Here is an 18,307-nt window from a genome sequence, read left to right on the forward strand (position 1 = left end):
TTTTTCTCCTATACTAGTATAATATTTTCAATTATGTCTGTTTATATGCACCATGACTGGTATAAGGGGTGTGGCTATCATAGAAGTGGAGTCATATGTGGTGACCCACCCGTAATGAGTACCGGCACCGTTTTTTCTACAAAAAAAGCACTGATTTAGCTCATGCCTTTCCAGTGGTAGTGTCACAGTCTCAGGCTCTCAGACACTGGCACCACGTGAGCCCTTGGACCGCTGCTGACAAGCGGCAGCAGTAGGCAAGACCCTCAACCAGGACTGGGTAAGCAAGCAAGCAAGGCAGGAGAAGCTGTAGACAGGCAAAGCTGGAACAGCCAAACTGGAACCACAGGACTGGAACTACAGCAGTAGGCAGGCAGGGAATAAGTAGGACAGAGCAACAGGTCTTCACCTGCGCTTGACCACCATTCCCCAGGGGTTGAGCCCCCAGGTGCAGGCGGCCAGCAGGACTTACTGGACCTAGCTTGCAGACAGACTAGACCAACAGGATACTAAACAAGCTTGACTAACACAGGGTTCGGGACTACTGAGGATACGGGATTCTCAGACAGGGAATAGGATACAGAACAAGCTTGACAGAAACAGGGTTAGGGTTCAAAACAGGAGTGCCCACAGGCACCCAGACAAGAAAAGGCATACAGGTAAGACACAAGACAAGGCAGAAGTGCTCCTACAGCACAGCAAGACAGAAGTGCTCCTAACAGCACCAGAAGGGTAAAGCAGGGAAGCTTAAACAAGCAGGCAGAAGTGCTCCTAACAGCACAGCAAGACAGAAGTTCTCCTATCAGCACCAGAAGGGTAAAGCAGGGAAGCTTAAACAAGCATGCAGAAGTGCTCCTAACAGCACAGCAAGACAGAAATGCTCCCATCAACCCCAAACACTAGCCTGGACCTTTGGCATTTGCAAATGCAAACTAGAAAGTTTCCAGGTGGCTAATAAGTCCATCAGCAGTTGAGCTCAGCTGCAGCAATCTCAAGGCTGCTAAGGGTGAGGCTAGCTGCCAAACTTCCAAGCAAGACTGGAGGGCTAAAATATCTGGACCGGACTAAAAAGAGAGTCTGGAAAGTCTAGGGCAGCCACCGGTTCTGGCCACCAGAGGGCGAGAGGAGCACAAACCAAGAAAAAGTCACAATTGTGACAGGTAGTTCAAGGTGAGTTACATTCAGGTACAGTAGGTATGTTTCTGTCCCTGTAGGGCTCACAATTGAAGTTTGTACCTGAGGCATCAGAGGGTTAGGTGACTTGCCCAAGGCCACAAGGAGTGACCGTGGGTTTGAACCCTGGTCTATCTGGTTTATAGCTTGTTGTTCTAACCATTTGGCTACTTCTCCACTCCATGGTGTGAGACAAACATGGGCATCACAGCTCAGACTGTACTGTAGAAATGAAGAGGCTGTGATCACACGGAGCATTTCAACTAATGAAAAGTGTGATGCTAGGTAATCAGAAAAAGGGCCTGATTTTGCTAATTATTTTCCAATAGACATAGAGAAAGGCCTTAGCAGATCAGGTCCTTATGGTAAGGGAGAAAAACATGTGAATGGCATTGTTAATAGAAGTATCAGTATCAAGACACTACTCTGTACTGCATATGGAGATACAGAAGACCATCAAGTATCAAGAGATGTGATTAGAGACCAGGAACATGTGGAGGAAGGACACAGAAATAGTCCTAATTGTTTTGGGCACCAGCAGAATGATTAAAGAGAACTTCCAAGTGCAACTTAATAAGTTGATTATATATATTACATCTTATGAACTCTAGAAGAACAATCTCTTTGACACATTGCAAGTATTAAAATGAGCATTAGCAGTACATCAGAGAGACTGAGATTCTACCCAACATAGCCCTGCTTAAGAGTAAGGTTCATGCATGTCATCATATATGGAAAGACGAGCCCATTTGAAAACCCTGACCACCAGATAATCAGTCGACATGCTCAGCATTTTGTTTAAATACTGGTTGTGGCCAAATAAATACAAATATTCAGCACAGATATCTTGATTGCAGCTGGCACTGAATATCTGGACAGAGTGGCAAGTAACACCATTATCCGGATAACAGCAGTATTCACTTCAACAGAGTCTACCAAATAAGGGAAAAATTCCCTTATATGGCTGACTGACCTTGCTTGGTGCATCCCAGGATACATTATGTGGGGTCAGGTGCTGCAATTTTTCAAGATGGCATTGCCAGAGGCAGGAGCAAGTAATATACATAGTAACATAGTAGATGACGGCAGAAAAAGACCTGCACGGTCCATCCAGTCTGCCCAACAAGATAAACTCACATGTGCTACTTTTTGTGTATACCTTACCTTGATTTGTACCTGTCCTTTTCCGGGCACAGACCGTATAAGTCTGCCCAGCACTATCCCCACCTCCCAACCACCAGCCCCGCCTCCCACCACCGGTTCTGGCACAGACCGTATAAGTCTGCCCAGCACTATCCCCGCCTCCAAACCACCAGTCCTGCCTCCCACCATCAGCTCTGGCACAGACCGTATAAGTCTGCCCAGCACCATCTCCGTCTCCCGCCACCGGCTTTGCCACCCAATCTTGTCTAAGCTCCTTAGGATCCATTCCTTCTGAGCAGGATTCCTTTATGTTTATCCCACGCATGTTTGAATTCCGTTACCGTTTTCGTTTCCACCACCTCCCGCGGGAGGGCATTCCAAGCATCCACTACTCTCTCCGTGAAAAAATACTTCCTGACATTTTTCTTGAGTCTGCCCCCCTTCAATCTCATTTCATGTCCTCTCGTTCTACTGCCTTCGCATCTCCGGAAAAGGTTCATTTGCAGATTAATACCTTTCAAATATTTGAACATCTGTATCATATCACCCCTGTTTCTCCTTTCCTCCAGAGTATTGATGTTTAATACCTGGTCTGAAAAAGCAGGTAAACGCAGTGTACAAACTCAGTAATATTTGTATGTATAAACTTGAAATATTCTGGTGGCCCTTAGCGATTTCTTGTATTCACACTGTTGTCCTTTACATGAAAAAGTACCGACATGGGGGAAGCAACTGCTTGCCCCGGGATTGGTAGCATGGAATGCTGCTACTAATTGGGTTTCTGCCAGGTACTTGTGACCTGGATTGGCCACTACTGGAAACAGGATACTGGGCTAGATGGACCATTGGTCGGACCCACTATGGCTATTCTCATGCTGATGGAAACTCTTGCTAAAAAGAATGCAATATGTGATTTTGCAGTAAGAGTAGCTAAGATGGGGAATGACAGTTTTCTCTATCCTATTTCTGGAGAGAAGTGTAGGGTTGGGGGGGGAGGGGGAGAATCCAAGAACAAAGATGATAAGGGAAAATGAAAGACCCCATGCGTGGAGTTCATAAAATTAAATAGAGGTTCAAAGTAGGGGCCACAGTACAATCCAGCGTTTGAAATATAGTCATTGACAGTGAATGGTTTCATACAGTATCTACTCCTGAGGGAATTCTGCATAATGTGAACAGAACACGTCATCAGGGGTCATATGTATACACAGGGGTCAATGGGAGGTGCCAATAATGATCCCTTTAGTGGCAAAATTCAGTTAGCAAACAAATATCTGCTTAAGTGGCTCTTTTACTAAAGAGTTGGGATGGGAAAATCAGAACTACTGCTGACCTAAAGAGTATTTATTTATTACATTTGTACCCCGCTCTTGACAGGCAGTTGGTATTAGTTCCACCCCTAGTGCGTGGCATTTCCGGCGCTGCCAGAAATTATTACTGTGGTAATTGGGCAGCGTGAAAGCCCCTACTGTCACCTCAGTGAGTGGTTGTAATGTCTGCGGGGCAAGTGCAAACTTACTGCACAGACATTTCATTTCCCCCCACAATGGTAAAAAGAACCTCGGCACACGGCAAATCCGGGCACTGCCGCTACCACAGGGCCCCCTTGGTTAGATCTTCAGTTTCGCTGGCCTAACTCAAAAGAGGCAGCTGACATATATTTACTGGTATTATGGAAGTACTTAAACACATAGCGCTGCTGCCACTCGTACTTTACGCTATCCAGTGGCCATGGCCACCTCAGAAAAAGTGGGCATTGCTCCCGCCTCTGTTAAGGTATACCTTTGAGAGGGGCTCAGGAGACCTAGGGGGTTGGGGATGTGGTGTGAGGGTAACACAGACACCAGGAAATTCATGTTTTTAAGTTGGTGAAAGGGAGGGGCTACTAGTTACCAGGGAACTCATTTTTTTGTCAGGGAAGAGGGAGTTGGGTCAGGTTGGGGAGGATGGAAGCCACTAAACTACCAGGGACTTTTAATTTTAGGGCCAGGAGGTCAGGTCAGGTTGTGTTGGGGGGGGGGACAGGGGGCCGATGCAGAAAACTATCTGTTAGGGAAGGGGAGGGGTCGGATTGGTGGGTTGCGCTGGGAGACTTCTAGGCAAGGTCTTTGCCAGCTGCTTTTTAAAATGTTTCCCTTTTCCTATCAGTGCATGGCCAATCACCACCCACACACTGATAGGGATGGGGACATTTGGTAACGAGCTGAGGATTACTGCCACATTTTTGAGGCGGCAGCAGTTTGCCTGCTCATTGCTTACTGCATAGGGCAGAATGTTTTCATTCTTAATTTTGCAGTAGAAGCCTTGCGACAAGTCAGCATTATCATTTCTGGATCGGCCTCTGGGTCAGACCAAAGAACCACCATGCCTAGCATCCTGTATCCAATAGTGGTCAATTCTAGTCATAAATACCTGGCAGGATCCCCAAAATTAGCAAGATTCCACGTTGCTTAGCCTCAGGGATAAGCAGTGGATTTTCCCAAAGTCTGTCTTAACAACTATTTATGGACTTTTCCTCCAGGAACTTGTCCAAACCTTTTTTTAAATACAGCTATATTAATTGCTTTTACCACATGAATTCCAGAGCTTAATTATGCATTGAATTAAAAAAAATTCTCTTAATCATTTTTAAATGTACTGCTTAGTAACTCCATGGTATATCCCCTAATCTGTACTTTTTGAAAAGTAAACAACCAATTCACATTTTCCCAACCCACATCACTCAGGATTATATACTTCTATCTTATCTCTCCTCAGCTGTCTCTTCTCCAAGCTGAAGAGCCCTAACTTCTTCAACATTTCCACATAGGGAGTCAATCTATCCCCTTGTTCATCTCGGTTGCCCTTCTCTGTGTTATTCTTCCCTATATGTATCAGCTTGCATATTAAATTGTGTCTGCCATTTGAATGCCCAATTTCCCAGTCTTCCAAGGTCCTCCTGCAATTTCTCATAGTTCTCATGTGATGTAACAACTTTGAATAATTTTGTGTCATCTGCAAATATGATCAACTCATTCATTGTTCCCTTTTCCAGATCATTTATAAATATGTTATAAAGCACTGATCCTAGCACAGATCACCTTTCTGCAGTTAGAAAATTGACAATTTAACCCTAATTTCTGTTTTCTATATTTTGACCAATTCCAAATCCACATGAGGACATTGTAACCTATCCCATGACATTTTAATTTTCTCAGGAGTCTTTCAGGAGGAACTTTGTCATATACTTTCTGAAAGTCCAAAGACACTGTGGTGGTTATTTTAGAAGCTCTATTCATGTTTTTAGACATCTGAAAACCAGCATTTAGATGTCCATATTTCACGGATGTACAAATCCCGATTTTATAAAGCCAGAATATGGACACCTAAAACTACAGTACTTCCATATGGCAAGGGGTTGTAGTTTGGATGTGTTTGGGGTGGGACTAGGGGGGGGAGTCAAAAGCTAGACATTCAACTCCAATTGCAGAAGGGGAAGGAAGGTCCATGTCCTAAAAGATGTTTCTCCATATTTAGACCTGGTACTTGGCATGTCCAGGTTACAGAAAGGTGCTCCAGTTGAGCGGTTCTCCACTGGAGGCAGTAAGGGAAGAGTCCACAACAAACAGGAAAACACCTCTACAAAAAGTCCAAGGAAGGCAGAAAAGTAGAAAGTGCAACATGAGCTCCAACGCAGGAAGTGTTGATCAAAACACCTTCATTTCTCCAAACAGAGACCCGACACGGGGCTGTGTTTCGGTGGGAAAAACTGCCTGCCTCAGTTGTCAAAGGTTACACTATATAAAAAGCATATAATGGCCATTTTCAAACCAGAAAAATGTCCAAATTTTGTTGCAAAAATGGACATTTGCTAGATGTTTTTTTGATCAGTGCATCTATCTTTTAGGACCATTACAAAAAAAAAAAAAAAGTCCAAGGGAAAAACACATAAAAACAAGCCAGTGGGATTTAAAGGGGGCCAGCATTCTTAGTAGAGTGGCCACACAGATATCCAAGCAGAGCAGTGGGGCACCCTAGGAGGCACTGAAGTGGACTTCCCATAAAAGGTCCCAGGAACATATCTTACCTTTACCCCCTTACATTGTATGGTGAGCCCTCTAAACCCCACCAAAAACCTACTTTATCCAACTGTACACCACTACAATAGCCCTTATGTGTGCAGGTGTCACCTTTATGTAGGTACAGTAGATTTTTGGAGGGCTCATGCTTTCTACTACAAGTGTGGGATAGAGTAGGATATGGGCCTGCATCCCCTTCTCTAAAGTCCACTGCACTGACCACAAGGCTACTCCATGGACTTGCTTGCTGCTCTAATAGGACTGGCCATAACATCTGAAGCTGTCTGAGGCTGGTATGTACTGTTTCTTTCACATCCTTGGGGGTGGGAGGGGGGTCAGTAATCACTAGGGGAGTAAGGGAAGTCATGCCTTAATCCCTCCAGTGATCATCTTGTCAAGGCACCTTTTTGTGAATAAGGCATAATTGAAACAGATTTAAAGTGTCTAGCTTTTAGCCTTGGACGTTTTTGCTTTGCTCCATCATGGTACCCAAATTCTGCCCCCAACATGTCTCCTTGTGATTTGGATGCACTGTAGAGGAAAATGTCTAAAATCTGAGTTTTGAAAATAGCGATATGGATGTTTTTTGGAGAAATACCGTTTTTGAGACATTTTTCTCTTTTGAAAATGAGCCCCTCAGTCTACTTTTGCCTTTGCTTTAATCTCTCTATTGGTATGCCTAACTTCCCTGTTTTGATAATATCCTTCAAAGACACCTTATTCTAAACCATGTGTTCCTGAGCTACTGTCAACTTTTCCCAGCTTCTAGTTTAAATGCTGCTCAAGTTTCTTTTTAAATTATGGTGTCAGCAACCTTGTTCCACCCTCATTAAGTTGGAGCCCATCTTTACTTATTTATTTATTTTTTCAAGTTTCAAAGTGTGTTAACAATGAACACTAAAGAAAAACGGGTACATAATGTTACAACTAAAACATATCCACATTACTACATTCTAGTCCACTTCAAGAGGAATCTTTAAAAAAAACCACTGAAGAGCAGTAAACTTAAAAAATGCAATTCAAAAGAAATAGCAGACATGGAGATTATCCAGTTTATAATCGAAAGTGATCGCCGGCCATCTTCCGACACAAATGGGGAGATGGCCGGCGTTTTCTTAAAAGTGGCGAAATCTGTATAATCGAAAGCGGCATTTTTGACAGCATCGCCGCTTTCCCATCGCTTCGCCGGCGAAAGTTCAAGGGGGCGTGTCGGTAGATTAGCGAAGGCGGGACATGGGCGGGCATGGACGTAGCTACCAGATGGCCAGCTTTCGCCGATAATGGAAAAAAAAAGCGGCGTTAAGCAGTATTTCGCTGGGTTTACTTGGTCCTTTTATTTTCACGACCAAGCCTCAAAAGGGTGCCCCAACTGACCAGAAGACCACTGGAGGGAATGGGGGATGACCTCCCCATACTCCCCCAGTGGTCACCAACCCCCTTCCATACTAAAAAAATAAAACTAAAAACCTTTTTTGCTAGCCTGTATGCCAGCCTCAAATGCCGTACCCACCTCCATGACAGCAGAATGTGTTGTATCCTCCGACAGCCTTTCCCTGGTTGTGATGTGGCTCTCGGGTGAGTGTGACACCTTTTCTGTTAGGTGCCCTGCAGAATCACATTAGCAATGCATTGTGGTGGGTGTAGGGTACTGGGCTCTACTCCCATGGTGCTTTCCCCCCCTGCTAACTGGGTCAGAGTGTGCCCTGTTTTGTTTCCTGTTGTAGTCCATGCGGTAGTGACCATTTTTGTAAGCCAGTTTTAGTTGCCTTTCCTGTGTTACCCACGTTAGAGAACGTAGTTCTTACCTTGAATGGTGCTGAAAGAGGGCATTGTTCACCATTGTGCCAGCTCTGACCTACTGCTAATCTTAGTACCAGGGGACTCTTTGCCAGTGGGGCACAACCTCTGATCTGCAGTTAACTGTGAGTAAATGTGGTTATTTCAAGAAAGGACGTTTTCAGAGAGATTAGTCTTCAGGTGTGAACTGGTGTGCCAAAGTTATACAGCAGCAGTAAGCCTTGAGGCTGTATGCAGGTCCCTGGAGCAGTTTTAGTGGGTGCAGTACATTTGTGGGTAGTGGGTTTGGGGGGGGGGGTTGAGGGGCTCAGCTCCCAAAGTAAGGGAGCTATGCACATGGGAGCTTTTCTGAAGTCCACCGCAGTGACCCCTAAGGTGGCTGGTTGGTGTCCTGGCATGTCAGGGGGGCCAGTGCACTAAAAATGCTGGCTCCTCCCATGGCCAAATGCCTTGAATTTGGCTGGGGTTTGAGATGGCCAACATAACTTTCCATTATCGCTAAAAAACGAAGCCGGTCATCTCAAACTCCAGCCAAATTCAAGGTATTTGGCTGGCCGGAACCGTATTGTCGAAACAAAAGATGGCTGGCCATCTTTATCGAAAATATGGGTCTGACCAGCTGTTTGCGGTGCCGCCAAAATACATCGCTGGTCATGTATTTCGCCGGCGACGTTCGATTATGCCCCTCTTTATATCTAAACCCTAATCACCTGTAATACATCAATACAATACATAATTATCTTTTATATTAGACTTATAAAAAAAAATTCTCCAAATACATGGGATACAAAAAAACATGAGTTTCCTCCATATGTCACCAGACATTTACAAGGAAATTTAAGGAAAAATGTAGAGCCCATCTTTACAGAATACCTTCCTTTATCTCATCTATGCATTGAGTCTCCAGAGCTCTGTCTGTGCATGGAATCGGAAGCATTTCTGAGAATGCTATCCTCTAAGTTTTGGAATTCAGATTTCTACCTAAAAACCTAAATTTGGTTTCCAGAACCTCCCTCTTGCACTTTCTTATGTTGTTGATACCCACATGTACCAACATAGCTCTTTTCTACCCATTACTGTCTAAAATCATAATTAGATGATATGTGAGGTCCACTAGCTTTGCACCAGGCAAGCTAGTTACCAAGTGATCTTCAAGTCTACCACTTACCCAGCTATCTACATGCCTAACAACTGAATCACTAACTACAGCAGGCATCCTAACCCTACCCTTCTGGGTACACAACCCTGGAGATCCTTAGTGAAAGCGAATATTGTATCATCCAGAGGGCAGGCCCTGACAACAGAATCATTTCCTGCCACATCATGTGATGCTATATTTCCAAGTGACCCTTCTCCTTTATGGCAGAAGGGTCACTCTTTGTACCTCTCTATCTTCACCTTCAAGTCTGAGAGAGCCAGGAGCTCTTTGCACCAAGTGCACACATATAACTTTTCATCAATTGGGAGATAGTCATACATGTGGCACTCTTTGTAAAAGAGAGGATAACCCTTTCAAATCAAGGTGAGTTACATTTCAAGTTTATTAAATCCTTACTACCCTACCTATTGAATAGATGTCTAGGCGGCTTACAGTCTAATGCTAAATACAAAGGGGAGGAAAATAGAGAGAAAATACAGAGAGAGGTTAGGTGGAGGAACTACAATATTGAAAGAAAGGTGGGAAGGGGGAAACACATACAATCAATTGTAGAATCCAACTGCAGAATCCAGGATCACCGGACAAAGAAGAGCCTAAGGTTAAGCATCAATAAACAAACAGATTTTGAGATCTGCCTTGAAGGATTGAAGAGCGGAGTGGAGTCTGAGGTGATTAGGCAAGGTTCCAGAGTTCTAGGTCCTGGACAGGTGTAATAGATATTTCCCAGCTCAGAGGGCTTATATTCTAATAGCTAGGGCTACTAATGTGCACTAACACTGTTATGCATTATTTTATTGCAAGTCTACTTTTATGCAATAGGATCTAGTTAGTAATAGTGAGGCTGTTTTACTAAAGCTTAGCGTGCTAACGGAATTAGTTTGCATTAAATGCTAAGAAGCCCATAGGTATAAAATGGGTTTCTTAACATCTAGTACACATTAAGCTTTAGTAAAAGGGCTTCAGTGTGTGTTATCGTGTGCTAACACAGTAGTGCATACTAGTAACTCTAGCTTGGGAGTAACTTAAGGAAATATTTCTTTATGGAAATGGTGGTGGGTACATGGAACAGCATCCCACTGGAGGTGATGAAGACAAGGATGGCACTTGAAATCAAGTATGGCATGAGAACAAAAAATTTCAGAGAGAAAGAAGTGGCTGATGTTGATGGACAGATTATGTCTAGCTGTACATTTTCACAAAGTAATGAAGGGCATAGTCAGTGACTTGCCCATGTTCACAAGGAGTCTCTGTGAACATCTCTTAAAGCACGTCAGCACTGTCAGGACAGAACAACTGATATGAGTGTAGTAGAGTCAAGATAAATTCATCAAATGGAAAAACATAGTTTGCAGAGAGTTTTGTGTCTTGTGGTGTATTTTTTGTTTTTATAACGTTGTTTCTATGAGCTGCAACCTAAAAGCTCTTAAGATAAAAATGATTAGAATTCTGGATGCAATTCAACCTGCTTTTTGTATCTCTGAGGTTTTTATAACCTGGAACTCCTGGCAACATGTACTCTTTTGATATTTAACATTCACTTGCAGTCAAGGTTAGTGCATCAGCAAAACTGTTGGATTTCTATGGCCCTGTGAAATACCTTGTGTAACTGACACATATGGTTAACCATGAGCGCTTCCTGTTATGCCACTTTTATTCCAGGTGAACCATAACAAAACCTGTTGTTGCTGAAAGATCTATTTCACTTTCAGAGAAAGAAAGAAAGACATTTTTGTCTATCTAATTCAGCTGCCACTCTGCATCTGTTTTCCTTCCTATTCTGCCCATGCTTTGAAATTCTGAAGTTACACATCTAGGGGCCTCGACTGTATTTCTGAAACATACCCTCCCTTTCACAGATACGTATCAAGTATAGCATCAAGGAACCATCTTGCACTGTGACATAACTGTACATTCCTGAGAGATGCTACAGAGCTGCTGGATGGCCATCACTACTTGGTTGTCTTGGTCTATGACAAAAAAAAGGGGAAACATTTCATCGCACAATGCCTAGTTAGCTTATAAGGTAATAAATAGAACTGAAATTATACAAAATACCAGCACACTACACTTCATAGGTGTATTAGGTGCCTTGGCATTGCCTTTGTTCCCAAAGACAGGAAGTTTGAAAGGTGGAGTTCATTCACTTTTGCAGTTTAAATGCTATTTGGAGCATTCCTTCTACCCTTATGATTTTGGGCTCCAGAGCAACAGGAGGAGTAGTTTCTTGGAATACAACAGGAAGAACAGCTGTATTTAAATATAGAACAGCTGGTTGTATTGTATCTATCTGTATTTCAGGACAGTTCAGGAAACAGCAAGAGGAGTGGCCTAGTGGTTAGGGTGGTGGACTTTGGTCCTGAGGAACTGAGTTCAATTCCCACCTCAGGCACAGGCAGCTCCTTGTGACTCTTGGCAAGTCACTTAACCCTCCATTGCCTCATGTAAGCCGCATTGAGCCTGCCATGAGTGGGAAAGCGTGGGGTACAAACATAACAAAAAAAAAAAAACAGTCATATAGACAGACCATAATTTTTGAGGGGAACTGAGCCCATGGGTGGGGGGGCACACATTTTTTTATGTACTCCCCCATGATCCCAAATACCTTTGGGACCCTTTTACAAAGGTGCGCAAGAGCCAAATCAGCATTACCGCCCGGCTACTGCATGCCCCTGGCGGTAATTCTGAATTTGGCGCACACCAAAAACACGAGGTAGAAAAAAATGTGTATTTTCTACCGCCGGGTGCCTATCTGGCAGTAAACAGCAGTTGGTGCGCGCTGCATGCTTACCGCCCGGGTAGAGCATGAGACCTTACCGCTAAGTCAATGGGTGGTGGTAAGGCCTCAGGCCAAAAATGGACACACGCTGGTTTTCAGTTTGCCGCACGTCCATTTTTCGGCCCAGTAAAAAAAAATCGCTTTTTTTCCAGACGTGGTACAATAAGGGTCTGGTGCATGCCAACAACACATGCCCACACTGCCGCAGGCCAGTTTTTGGTGCACCTTATTAAAAGGGCCCCTTTGGCTGCTGGCGGGAATCAGCCAAAGAAGTTTTCCACTAGCATTCTGTCAGTTGCACTTTCTATGGGCCACCACCCCTGCGTCGGACTCCCCTTGACTCCATGCATGCATGAAAACTGAGCATGTATGGGGGGGGGGGGGGGAGAGATTCCAGCCTGACTTTGGTGGTGGCAGCCCATAGAAAATGCTGCTGACAGACAGAACGCCAGTGGAGAACCTCTTCAGTTGGCGGGGCTTGGAGATCCCTACCAGCCACCTAGTGCCACCATATGAGGGGCCCAGAACCCCTCATGGCCTCACCACTGAATAGGAAAAAAAAGATAAGATGATACAGTTTTTTTATCGGACTAGCTTAATACATTTTCTACCCAATTCTAGAAATTTAACACCTAAGTGTAAGCATCATTTGCATGCTAAGATTATAGAACACTAGCATTTACAAACATAAATGTTATGTAACGTTCACACATGCAAGTGTGTGGCGCATGCCCAGTGGTATTCTATAATGTGAGCCTGGAAGCTGCATTCACAGGAGGAGGTGCATGGGCAGGACATTTACATACATAGGTTAAAGAAAACTGACAACTAATAAAAATCCACATATCATCAAACCTAGCAGCCCCATACCAAACTATCCAAGTGGGCTACATTAATGCTAGGTCCGTAGTCAACAAAACAACAACAACAATGGATCAGCTCAGAAAACCTCGATCTTATCTTCATCAATGAAACATGGATCCACGATCAAAAGGACCCCATAATCCTTGAACTATGCCTTCTAAGTTACAAAATTACTCACTGGACCAGATTGGGAAAGAGAGGTGGAGGATTAGCACTAATTTAACGAACCCAATTCACCACCGAAACTATTGCCGATTCCATAACACCCCAACTAGAAATTGCTTCATTCAGAATCCATAACAACTCCCTTATCATGCTTATGTCTCTAAATATATTTTTGATTATTTGTCCCCTTACTGCTTGAATACAGTGGTGGAAATAAGTATTTGATCCCTTGCTGATTTTGTAAGTTTGCCCACTGACAAAGACATGAGCAGCCCATAATTGAAGGGTAGGTTATTGGTAACAGTGAGAGATAGCACATCACAAATTAAATCCGGAAAATCACATTGTGGAAAGTATATGAATTTATTTGCATTCTGCAGAGGGAAATAAGTATTTGATCCCCCACCAACCAGTAAGAGATCTGGCCCCTACAGACCAGGTAGATGCTCCAAATCAACTCGTTACCTGCATGACAGACAGCTGTCGGCAATGGTCACCTGTATGAAAGACACCTGTCCACAGACTCAGTGAATCAGTCAGACTCTAACCTCTACAAAATGGCCAAGAGCAAGGAGCTGTCTAAGGATGTCAGGGACAAGATCATACACCTGCACAAGGCTGGAATGGGCTACAAAACCATCAGTAAGACGCTGGGCGAGAAGGAGACAACTGTTGGTGCCATAGTAAGAAAATGGAAGAAGTACAAAATGACTGTCAATCGACAAAGATCTGGGGCTCCACGCAAAATCTCACCTCGTGGGGTATCCTTGATCATGAGGAAGGTTAGAAATCAGCCTACAACTACAAGGGGGGAACTTGTCAATGATCTCAAGGCAGCTGGGACCACTGTCACCACGAAAACCATTGGTAACACATTACGACATAACGGATTGCAATCCTGCAGTGCCCGCAAGGTCCCCCTGCTCCGGAAGGCACATGTGACGGCCCGTCTGAAGTTTGCCAGTGAACACCTGGATGATGCCGAGAGTGATTGGGAGAAGGTGCTGTGGTCAGATGAGACAAAAATTGAGCTCTTTGGCATGAACTCAACTCGCCGTGTTTGGAGGAAGAGAAATGCTGCCTATGACCCAAAGAACACCATCCCCACTGTCAAGCATGGAGGTGGAAATGTTATGTTTTGGGGGTGTTTCTCTGCTAAGGGCACAGGACTACTTCACCGCATCAATGGGAGAATGGATGGGGCCATGTACCGTACAATTCTGAGTGACAACCTCCTTCCCTCCGCCAGGGCCTTAAAAATGGGTCGTGGCTGGGTCTTCCAGCACGACAATGACCCAAAACATACAGCCAAGGCAACAAAGGAGTGGCTCAGGAAGAAGCACATTAGGGTCATGGAGTGGCCTAGCCAGTCACCAGACCTTAATCCCATTGAAAACTTATGGAGGGAGCTGAAGCTGCGAGTTGCCAAGCGACAGCCCAGAACTCTTAATGATTTAGAGATGATCTGCAAAGAGGAGTGGACCAAAATTCCTCCTGACATGTGTGCAAACCTCATCATCAACTACAGAAGACGTCTGACCGCTGTGCTTGCCAACAAGGGTTTTGCCACCAAGTATTAGGTCTTGTTTGCCAGAGGGATTAAATACTTATTTCCCTCTGCAGAATGCAAATAAATTCATATACTTTCCACAATGTGATTTTCCGGATTTAATTTGTGATGTGCTATCTCTCACTGTTACCAATAACCTACCCTTCAATTATGGGCTGCTCATGTCTTTGTCAGTGGGCAAACTTACAAAATCAGCAAGGGATCAAATACTTATTTCCACCACTGTACATTGATTTAATTCTGACAATAGACTGTGTCCTGACCCAGGTTAACCCTCACAAGCTGATCCAGTCCTGATGCTCCCCTTCCCCTGCTTCTGTAAATTTGTATTTTCAATTCTAGAACAGACAAGAACTTGCAGAGGGGCAATCCTAGAACTGTCAGACAGTAACCCTGTTAATAAAGCTGCACCATCCCAAATGCCACACAAATCATCTGTCATTGGGCATCGTGGAGACAGCATAAAAGCACAAAGATGTCATCAGTCATGCGACAGCTTGCACCTCTGTTTCTGTGTAGGTTTTAACTTGGTGCATGCAGTATGGTACTTACAAAGTTGAAATACTAAGGATCTGTAGTCCTGCATGCCTTCAGCATAACTATGATACAGTGATTTATTGCTGGTCATTACATAGTAACATAGTAGATGACGGCAGAAAAAGACCTGCACGGTCCATCCAGTCTGCCCAACAAGATAACTCATATGTGCTACTTTTTGTGTATACCCTACTTTGATTTGTACCTGTGCTCTTCAGGGCACAGACCGTATAAGTCTGCCCAGCACTATCCCCGCCTCCCAACCACCAGTCCTGTCTCCCACCACTGGCTCTGGCACAGACTGTATACAACTGATATTGTTGTTTATCAGTCTGGCACAGGACCATTCTGTTTCAAATACAGGCAGGCCTGGCTCTTTAATTATATATTGTATTGTTTGAATATTTTTGCTGCTGTAATTGTCTATTACTCATATTTGATTTATTCTTACTGTACATCACCTTGAGTGAATTCCTTCAAAAAGGCGATAAATAAATCCTAATAAATAATTAGGCACACTAGGCAATTGCCTGGAGCATGGTAATTTGGAGAGTGACCAAAGGAGCAATGAAGCCTCACTGGTGAACAAGGAGAAAAAGAAGAGGAAATGCGATCCAATCAAACCAAAGAATCCAAGATGTACAAGCAGAGCAGTTTATTAAGAAGCCTCAACACAGCCATGTTTCAATGATGACGCCTGTATCAGGTTTCACCAGGAACACACTGCAAGATTTCAGGCCACTTGTGGGTACCTCTATGCTTTTTGAAGCTGGCTAACAATTCAGCTATGCTGATGTTAAGAGGCTGATAGACTCCTGATATGGATGTCATTGCTGAAACATAGCTGTGTTGAATCTTCTTAATAAACTGTTCTGCTTTTATTAACCTTGGAACTGGGACCAGCTCACCAGTGCCGTCTTATCCCTCCCCTCCAACTACTCATTGTCCCCTTAATCAACACCTTTATTTGACAAATAATTAGAACATACCCATGTCATTACAAATAACTCCATAACACATTGTTGGAATTAAACAGTAGGCCGCAGCTTTGTTTATTATTAACACTTAAACTTGAATCTCAACTCAGAATAATAACACCTTCAAGCTACAGTCAAAATGTTCAGGAATACCCAACTCCCCTGCTTCTCGCGTCAGCAAAACAGCAAGTCCACTTCCAATCCATCGCCACTTATTTCATATGAGCCTCAAAGCCAATTAACTTGGTCTTGTGATCCACCCATAACATCCAGTCTTGTAATTGCCTTCCATTATGGCTTATGCCCCCTTGAGGCATAACAACTGTAGATCGAGTGTCTGCCGCTGCGACACCAAAGCTCAGCCATCAAAGTAACCAGCCCAAACACTATACTCAACCACATGTCAAAGAGGAAAATTAGGGAGGATGAGTGGGAGGGAAAGCCGCCTCCGAGGAGTAGGAATGCCCTGATCCTTGGAGGGGGCTAGTATTTATACCATGCCACTACCTCGACCCACTCTCCACACCCATCCAATCCCTTTCCAGGAGGCCCAAAGGAATACTTATTATATTTTAAACAGCTCAATAAAGAGCCCATCTGCCTGCTTGTCCTGCACCCTGATTAGCCCTAAACTACCCAGCCATACACATGGCAAGTTAGCCCCATCCACAGTTACTGGGGCCCATCAAGACTAGCTCTTGGGCTTGTCTCATCTTGGATTCTTTGTTTTGATTGCACCTTACTTCCTCTTCTTTTTCAATTTGGAGAGTGACACCAGCAGCTACCCTATGCACGAGTGCTCTATTAGTCAGTACTCAATTCCAGGCAGCAGAAGAGCAGCCCTCTGTTTCCTGCTGTGGCTATTATCCTCATTCCCAGGCAGTGTGCATGAACAGGAGATATGTGTGTGTGTGTGGGGGGGGGGGGGGGGGGGGGGGGGAAGGGTGATGGTGGTGAGATTAGAGTAAAGAGTAAAACAAGGAATACCCATTCTACTCCCTAATCAAGCCCCTCTGTCCTTGTCAGGCAGAGAACAGGAAGGGAATGAGTGAACCTAGAGTGCACAAGAGTTCAGAGATTTGTTTTGGCAAATTTCCATTTATAATTTGTTGCCACTTACTCAGTATTTGGTGAGGGTTTTTCTGTTCTATGCGTAATACCCCATGAGAAGGGTATTAAAGTTGTGTTAGATTTTTCCAAAGGCCTTGGGGAGAGGAAGGTCCCTGCTAGTGGGCTGGAGAGAGAGTTGGAGGCATGCCCAGGAGAGAGGTTGGCAGAGAAGTTGCAGGAATAAAGTGGGTCCCAGTAGCAAGTGATAGCAGGGGTGGAGTCTGGAAAATTATGGGATTTCAGTGGGGAATGCAAGGTCTTTGGTTGCCTGTACCCCCACCAGGACCCTTGGGAGTATTGGGAGATCCTGGAGTGAAAGAAATAAATACAGGCTGATTAAAGTAGTTGCTGCCCCTCTAAGTGGCAACTGAGAAAGGAAACAGCTTCAGGTGGATAAGGGAAATCCAGCCTGGAAGCAGGAGCCACAGCAGAGAAAATCTGTTCAAGGCCGGGATGCAGCCCTGTCAGGTTCATCACTGGCAGAAGGACAGCCTAAAGGGTCTGTGCCTGAAAGAGTCTGGATTGGTATCAGGAGTAACAGAAACAGCCTTGGAATTATTCCTGACACAACAGGATGGGTGAAGGACAGGAGTCGATGTAAATAAGTACAGCATTGATTTAAATCAAAGAGTGAAGGGAAGTGGCCAAGATTTCCACTGATGGTCTTAGATGTGTAATGTACATAGCAAGTTCTGAAAAGTTTAACTGCCGTTTGCTGAAGTTCCAATAAAGTTGGTTTGCATTGAATAAAAAATGTCTGGAGTACAGAGTGGTTTGTGGCATGAGAGGGGGAACAGTTGTTCTTAGACTGAGATAAGGACCACTATTGAAGCTCTCTCAAACTCCCAAGATCCCGGATCTCTATTGACCCACTCAGTGGTGTGCTGGAGCAGGCTCTCACAGGCTCGCAAGAGCCAGTTGTTAAGTTTTTAAGAATTTTGGGAGCCGGTTGTTAAAGTAGGGCCCTCCATGGCTACTTTA

Source organism: Microcaecilia unicolor, chromosome 5 (assembly GCF_901765095.1).
Source record: "Microcaecilia unicolor chromosome 5, aMicUni1.1, whole genome shotgun sequence".
Lineage (NCBI taxonomy): Eukaryota > Metazoa > Chordata > Amphibia > Gymnophiona > Siphonopidae > Microcaecilia > Microcaecilia unicolor.